Source organism: Diachasmimorpha longicaudata, chromosome 2 (assembly GCF_034640455.1).
Source record: "Diachasmimorpha longicaudata isolate KC_UGA_2023 chromosome 2, iyDiaLong2, whole genome shotgun sequence".
Taxonomy (NCBI): Eukaryota; Metazoa; Arthropoda; class Insecta; order Hymenoptera; family Braconidae; genus Diachasmimorpha; species Diachasmimorpha longicaudata.
In genome coordinates this window covers 4,607,399-4,616,406 of record NC_087226.1, presented here as the reverse complement: position 1 = coordinate 4,616,406, position 9,008 = coordinate 4,607,399, and positions in this window count along the sequence as shown.

Genomic DNA, 9,008 nt, shown 5'->3' with positions numbered 1-9,008 from the left:
ACTCCCCGATAAATGTTACTACCCGTTCACCAAAACTCTTTTCAATTAATTTGAAAATATGAAAAAACTCATTATTACAAAAAAAAATAAATTCCAATTTTCATCTACCCTAATCACTTCTATTATAAAAAATAATCAACTCCAGATCCTCCACATTCATTTCCATTTCGCTGATGAAAACTCCATTTTCATGTCCCTTAAAATTTATTTTTTCTATTCCATCGTTTTATTCCTGAATCTCCCTGACATTCCGCTACTTCCACAGATCCACTCTAAATTCCTAGTTCCCGCCGATGCGAATTAGAAACACATGCATAAACCCTCTGATATATAGACTTCATCGAGAACCGAGTGAAAAGAGAATAAAATGAAATTGCACTAAGAAAATGGTTCATTTCCCCGGGCTCCACGGCCACTAGGAATCGAGTAGATTTTCATGAAGATGTACCGGAGAAACGAATCACCAGGTGGTTACCCAGTACCAGCGAGACCCTTCTTAATTTATTCACACGGGAGCGTAAACTATGGCATGGGGCATTATTTTTGATTGGATTCTCTGCTAAACAGAACGAAAAGATTATTCAAACTCCGTAAAACTTGAGAATACCATAAAATTCACTGAGATTAAGACCACACGCAGCATCGGATACCGAAAAATATCACGAATTGAATGTCTTCACAATGTTTCAAGATATCGACTTCAGAAAATCCTTGTAATTTATATGAGGGATGATGTCACGAAACGAACAGTTGTTCACGATATATTAATTCACGGAGAGAAATTTGTGATAAAAATTCCTCTCCAATTTTATACAGTTAATATACGATGGTCACATTTTATTTTAGGTTAGAGAAATTTTTTGATCCTGATAAAGAAGAAAATTACTTTACCGATGGGGGAAGAATTCTGGACTGGAAGGGTAAAATGAATAACTGATAAGGAGATTGCTCATACATCGAACATGGCGGATTCATGGAGGTAATCGATTACTTCGTGGCCATAATCGATCATTGGATAATCGAGTATTGATTAGGGAAAATACGAAGAATTTTCGTGAGTCCTGTATAAAAAAGGAAGGGACTCAATAATCGACGATTGTGGATTTATGGAGATAATCGATATTTCATAGTCATAATCGATCATGTGATAGTATACAATTATTTAAATTCAATTACCCATTAACATTAATTTGATGATTAATTGTGATTCTGAGTTTGAAAAATTTAATTCTGTTGCAAAATTCATTTTCCCTTTTCGATGCAATAATTTATGCGCTGATAACGAATATTTTAGAAGGGTCGGTTAATTTTTCTGGCAGATTTCTTTCCATACAGACATCATAAAATGAATTCGGTTATATCTTCGTAGAAAAAGGGTTTTCTCACAATATTTCCAGTTCTTCGCACATAATATTCATAATATTTCTCATTTAACAAAAAAAATTCTACCCAGTTATCTCACCCCCGTTATTTTATAAAAAATAATGAAATGTGGGCCTCCGACACGCGAGCTATCGTCCCAATGGGAATTATGGGTCCCTGTAAACTCGATTTTTCCATCTCATCAGAGAAAAGTGCCTACGTAATTCTCAAAAAGCGAATGTGTAAACCTTTTTAGTCCATAATTTGTAGAATTAAAAAAAAGGAAACTCGCTGGAATAATTTCTCTACTCAGACAATTAATTAGATAATTTTTTTCCTGTAGTCAAACCGGAATTATTGGCTCTATCAACAGCACCTGAGAGCGTAAAAAGTCAATAGCTTAAGCGAACGAAATGAATCAAGCAATTTATAATTTTTTTCCGGAAATCCATCGAGACTAACTTGGGTGGTATTGTCTTCAGATAAACGTTAATGTCAGTACCTCAGCATCTAGCATTAACACACGTACAATTGACCAGCAATCACATTCAACTATTTTCCACCATCTCGAATCGTAAATCATCCAGTCACTGATAATGAAAGTATCGAACATTTTATGCAGTTCAAGCTGACGAGAAGTGGAACATTTGAGGACACTTGAGACGCTATGCGTCACGTCTTGGCATAGAAAAGTGGGTGCGCCCGAGGAAGGAACATTATGGTTTTCACGCTTGAATAACCCGAGACACCAGTCGGAAGGGTGTAGAGAATAAGAAAAAAAAAGTAAAACAATTCAGAAGGGAGGGGAAAAAAAATGTCTGAAGACATTCTTCTAGCCCCACCCGCGAGATAAGGTTACCGTTGGGCGTATTGGCTCTCGAGAGATTGTAAACTCAGCAAACGCTCGTTCAAGCGTAACCATGAATTTCTTCTCCTCTATTTTTATTGTCATTTCTTCTCCTTAAATTATTGGAATTTACAAACTTGATATTTTCAAACATCATGTGTGGAGGAGTACAGAATATTTATGGGAAATATTTGGGATAAATTTACAACGATTGAAACCGTTTTTTAGTAATTTTACGTAGTTTTCTGATGGATAAATCTAGTTAAATTGTTGCTATTTGCAGGCTGATATTTTGAAATATCGTGTATGAAGGAGAATAGTATGGAATTTTTCTAGGGAATATTTAGGGTAACTTTCCAAAACTGAGATAGTTTTTCGGGAATTTTACTCGATTCCGTTGAGGAAAAATGTACTTAATCTACTCTATCTATTATTAGTATTATCTAATCTATTATTAGAATTTGCAAACTTGATATTTTTAAAAACGTTATATCTAGAGGAGAATAGTACAGAATATTCATCGGAAAAATTTGGGATGAATTTCTAAAACTGAGATAGTTTTCGGGGAATTTTACTCGATTTTCTCATGGAAAAATCTCCTTGAATCATTGGAATTTGAAAACTTGATATTTTAAAACGTCATATGTAAAGAAGAAAAGCACAGAATATTTATAGGAAATATTTTAAATAGACTTCCAAAACTGCTACAATTTTTCCGGTAATTTTACTCAATACCATCAAAGAAGAAATATATCTCCCTGACTGATCTAATTATGTTACAGTAGTATTACAGAAATTAGTATCAATATGAAAAATCCTGTCCTTGAGATTGACTTCAGTGGAATACTCCCTCCCTCCCTCCCAAAATGTAACCGAAAAATTCAAATGACCGACTCCCAAAAATTTTTCAAAAATTCCTTCCTCCTCCTCAACTCCAATGCACAACTCAGTTATCATTGATGCGTATAAACAATTATTGTCTCTCATCAAACTCCTGTACCGCCTTTCCCGCATTTTCCTCCACCACGAGACACGCGAGAACTCAACAATTCGCAACGTAGTGAAACGTTTATCCCTGATATCCCTCGTAAAACTATCAAAAGTTTTCGGAATTTCCGTCACGTAGAGAGCACCCAACGATCCTCAAAGTAGTTTAGGTTCTTCCGTGTTTCTCTTTTTCCCAAAATACGAGATGCTCACCCAACAGGCATTGGGGAGAAAAACATCGAACGCCATTCCCATTGGGCCAACATTTTATTTTCACGAAAACGACGGGCGCATATACACCCCAATTGGAGAACGTGTGGAATATATTTTCCACTATCGAAAGAATTTATATTCTCACCCTGAATTTGTGAGGCAATCGATGGTGTGAATTAAAGAGTTAATGATGTGCGATGACATCACACGAAGAAGATTACGATTTCACAATATGACTGTCATCTTTACGGCGATATTCGCCCTATTTTACAGATAATTTTTCTCCAACTTTTCTCTCAGTGTCGTAACAGCAATATGTGGTGTTTCAGGTGAAAGGACTTCATCAAGGTCGAGGTGGAGTCTCCATCTTCGTGGATCAATAAAAGGGGCCACGTGGCATCAACTGCTGGAGTGTACGGCAATTCCGATCAGCTGACTCTAAAAGTCAGGTAAAGATCTCGAGTTGTGTGAAACACATCTTCATTTTTAAAGGAGACAATATTGAATAATTAATTTTTTGATTGTTATTAATTTCGTAAATTTAAGTCGCATTGCATTTTAAATAAAATTGTGTAGATTTATTCTTCTTAACAATTTCGTAATTTTAGTTACATTTGGTTGTCGTTTCAAGTTTTCGTCAGTTCATTTGGGATTTAAATCAATTTTCGGCGGTTAATTAATCAAAGTTTTAAATAATGGAGAGTATCACGAGAAAACAATTTTAAAAAATTGAATTGTCGGAGGCAAATGATTTAATCCAACAGTTGAAATCATTTTTATTTGTATGTCATATGATAGGATATTGAATCCGATTAAACAAACAAATCAAATTGAATCGGGAATTGATTTAAATATTTATCAATGAAAAATACTAATTTTGTTGCAATATTTTCTCCTTAAAAAAGAAAATAAGTGAAACCGAATCATATCACATGTGTCAAGAGTTATTTCGTCGACAAATACTGTAAATCACTCATTTGATTTATGTTTTTCACAATATTATAGATAATAATTACCTCAGAAGTGTCAAATACTGTATAGTTAATAAAAAAATCGTCTCAAGAATTGAAAAACCTAATTTACGAACGCAAATAAAATAATGTAAATTTATATTCTGCGATCCAGTACTTGAATGAGAGAATATTTATCAAAAAAATCATTAGAACGAGTAAATAATGATTTTGTCATGCTTTTCGAGTGAATTATTTCAGGGTAAATCTGAATAATAATGAAAATAAAAGTGGAAAGAGACGCGCAAGCACAGCAAATTCACATGATTTCAGAGCAGAGATTGTGTTCGTTCAATGCAAATTTCACTGCGGGCTCATTATGAAGTCAAATAACAATAAATTAGTTGATTCCATAAATTGTGAAGGGAGCCATTGGAATTCCAGAAGCAGAAACGGTGAAACCACCGCTAATCGAAATAAATATACTCATCCCACTCATCTCTCTATCTGAAACTTCACGACAAAGTCCCCGACGGATGAGGACTGGGTGGGAGGACGAAAAAGAACGCCGGTCACAACTTTGTCCCTGAGCACATTTCACGCCTCTCGTAAACCAGCAAGTTTGTTGCACGCCCAATGCCTCCTCATCTTCTATCTTTCTCTCTCATATCATTCAACTTTTATTCGGATGAACTCTGGCAATTCTGGCTCACGTGGGAGTATCACAAAATGAGATATCATCCGCCCAATATTAAAAAAGAAGAAGTAGTGATGTTTGAAAAGATGGAGAAACTTTATCCCAGAAAAATTTTAAATGTTCACTCATCGTCCAAGAAATTCAATCCAAACTACAAAGTTTAAACACTTTTGTTGGAGTGGGCTTCGACAAATGTTGATTTTCAAGTTTTTTTTTTTCAATGAAGTTGAATTTTTATCGTAAGCTCAGAACGATGCGACGTACAATATGTAAATTTTGAATATCATTGGCTGGAATAGCGGGAAATTTCTGTATATTTTGTTCTGTTTTAACGGATTTCGGAATTTATTTATAACAAAACAATTTGAGATTTATTATGTGAATTTCCGTGCAGGTAAAAGTGTTAAAATGATTTACAAATTAAAGTTTTTGACAATTATTGAATCGACCGTGCACAAATAATTTATGAACAATCAAGTTTTCATCATAAAAATCGTAGTCCCAATTTCACTGAAAATCAATTTTGATCGATTGTAAACGATATATTAAACTATTCTTAAATAAAAAACTCAAAAAAAATTCTTCACAGGTTCTGCCCCTAAAAATCCCTTGTCCTTCCCTGACACCATATTTTCAATGACCATCTGAATTAAATACTCAAAAAATACCAAACTAAAAATTCCCAAATTAATGAGTTCAAACCAAACGTCCCCTTTAATCATCCGATCATTTAACAACCTCCTCTTTCTAAAGACCCATTCATCCCCCCACACATCCCTCCCAATATCTCCCAATTAAAAACCCGAATTAAATAATTGGATGAAAATCTCCAAATCTAAATGTCCCCAACAGTAATTCCGTTTCCCCCGAAAATAAACCTTCGCCTCCAATTCGCCTGCAAAAAACTTCAAAATAATTATCCAAAATTCCTTTTACTGCCGTTCCCTTAAATCGAGTATTTTTTACCAAGCGATTGAACCATAAACAATCCATTACCCAAATAAGGATATTGAGCTTGAGCAACAAACATCCTCTCATGCCAAGGCACTCCACCATTCTGGTGAGTGCACTTGGCATGCGGTATCCCCAGGACAGGCATTTGCCAGTCTCATTGCCGATGCGGCATAAATTGTGCACATCACGGAGAAGGGGGAATACCAGTGAAATGGTCGACGGGTTACCAAGTACGCCGGCGGGGGGAAGGGGAGGGGTGACGCCGATGCACGACGACAGCGTCGAAACCGGCCGGGAGGGGGAAAGCCCGAGGAGAGGGGGAGCCGCCAAGTCAGTGTTACCAACCCCGTCTCACAGTTCTCACGGCATCGAAGGGTTCCGGAAGGCGCACTGAATATTTCCTCAAGTTGTCATTCCCCTTGGCTATCACTTCAGGCAATTAACTATCGACACATGGACATCAGCCCTGATAAAATCCACCAGGACATCAACCATAAATACCCCGACGGTAAATCATTACGCACTAAATTATGTTGAAAAAAAATCGTCACGAAAAATTCCGAAGCTCTTTGTTATTTCAGATATTCCAGACAGGTATTATCATAATTCTGATAACGTATGCGAGTCGTGTATTCAGCTGAGGTCAACCACGTCATTTTAAAAAAAGTATTTAAAGAAAAGATCGGCTGTCCGGAACGAGGGACTCCCTCCCACTGGGAGATTCTCGAATTAAAGCATCTCCTCGTGTTCATAAAATCGAAAATCGCGTAATGAAGTACCTGATGGAGTCCCACATAAGGATCATCGAACATAGAGATGTTAAGTCGGAGAACAGGAGAGACTGATAGAACGATTCGTTTATTCCAAACGTCATTCGTTAACTGTTAACGAATGGGAGAGTCGAATATGAACGAAGGAATATTCGTTAATTAACGACTGGTGCGTCGCGATGTGCGAATTCCATCGAACACATCATTCGTTAGTAGTTAACGAATGACTAGTTGAGGCAATCTCTCGACTCTTTACTCACAAATAATGAGAATCGTTTCAGGAGAAGTCGCCCGAGTCATCGCAGGTGAATCTGTCAAGTGAAAGTGGTTAGAGTTGATGTTTAGTGGCCCCGGCTGATTTGGATTTAGATTCCCTGTCTAATAAGTCTCTCATATCTCTGAGATAATCATCAAAATCAATAATAATTCGTGTTCACTATCGATCGTTAATCAGCCGCCATGTTGGCCGAGTTTGGCGCCAAGTAGATGGCGTACCGAGTCGAATATCATTCGCTAACCATTAACCAATGGCGGTCTGAACGAACCAAAAAACTCCCTCCCGTCAACCGATGTGCGCATTTCAGCCAGAAACGCGCCCTTTTATGGCATCATCTACTTCAATTGATAGTAACGAATCATAATTTAATGAACCCAATTAATATACTCGGGGGGGGGGGGGGGGACATCACCAGAAAAGGTCAGTAGATTAATTATGGTTAGTGTTTGCAATCAACAAATTAATACTTAAAAATTGTTCCACAAAATCGATTCCTTAGTAACAAATGAATCCATCGGATGGTGCACTGCGAAAATATTTGTCGATTAATCACTTGGGGTGGGGGATGACACACGTCTACACATCACTTCATGACTAAATATCTGGCCAATTGTGGGTCACCACGATAATCTGGGAGACGAGAGAACCGACAGACCGGACTGATGTCAACGTTGAGACTGACGGATGCTACATTCAGCGATATGCAGGTTCCTCCACGGATATAAAGTAATATGTACACGAATGTTATATTCACGGTAAATAGCACATGCGAACGGGTAAGGAAATAGGGAAAGACGTCATGACGACGTTTACAACGTTGTACCGTATTTATCCGAGTTGGGATGGGGGGTGAAGACCCACAAGTATTTTTTTCTTCCCTCACACACGTACAGACAAAGACAAGATGAGAGATTCTATATGAGAGGTTAAACCGGGGGATAGTTGGAGTCTTGATTTTGATGGTGAAACCTGTCACAGCTTCTGGATGACGTTCTGGGTGGTGCAGGGAAGGGTGAATGGGGTTGGTAGGGGGGTGGGCGGATGAATGGGGGTTATCCACATGAGGTAGTTTCGTGGCCCTAGGGTTAAGACGACACCGGCTGGCGCTGTGACACTACTTTGCCCGGATAAACTCGGAGGGAGGGTTTATGAGTTTGCATCCTATGTCCTTCCATCGTATCTTCAGGTTATAGAGTACTATACGGACGGAAACCCCCACCCACCCAGTGGGTACATAACCTCACTATTGGGCTGCGCTTTCTGGATTTTAACTCCTTCGTGGAGCAGAGACGAACTTCGGACCAGGTAAGATTGTGTTCGTCTGTGGATGCTTTGATACGTGTGCTTGGCGGTTCGGGGGATGAGGGGGAAAAAATGATGATACTGGGTTTCTTGGGGTTGTGTGTTTGTATGAAGGGAATCTGGGTATACCGGGAGATGGGTGGAATTATCCCTTGGCGCTGATCCCCCACATGGAGGATTCTGGAACTATGGGGAGTCGGGGAAGGGGGAGGGGGAGTTGTGGGTTCAGGAGTGCAGATCCACGTTCAGGGGAATTAAGGTGAGCGGGATTTTTTGGTGATATTGTTTTGGGAGAGTTTTTCAGTTTATGAAATTGGGGAGGGAGATGGGGGAAACTCTGGTGGTTTGAGAAGGGTTTGGAGCATAAAAAATCAGCTGTGAATTTAATGGGAATTAAAAAAACAGACGCGATAATTGTAGACACAAACATAGGACATATGTATGTTGTATTTGGAGAATCGACGGATTATTAATCAGTCACTGGTGGTTCATGCGAATAAATAAATTTAAAAAATTATGTTGTGGTTATGAGAGAGAAAATCAGGAGCTTCAGCACATCCTCTAGGACTGCTCAAAATATGGGTATGAGAGATTGAGAGTGTTGGAAGGACTCAAAAAATCAAAATGTCCTTCTTCCGTTACGACAAAA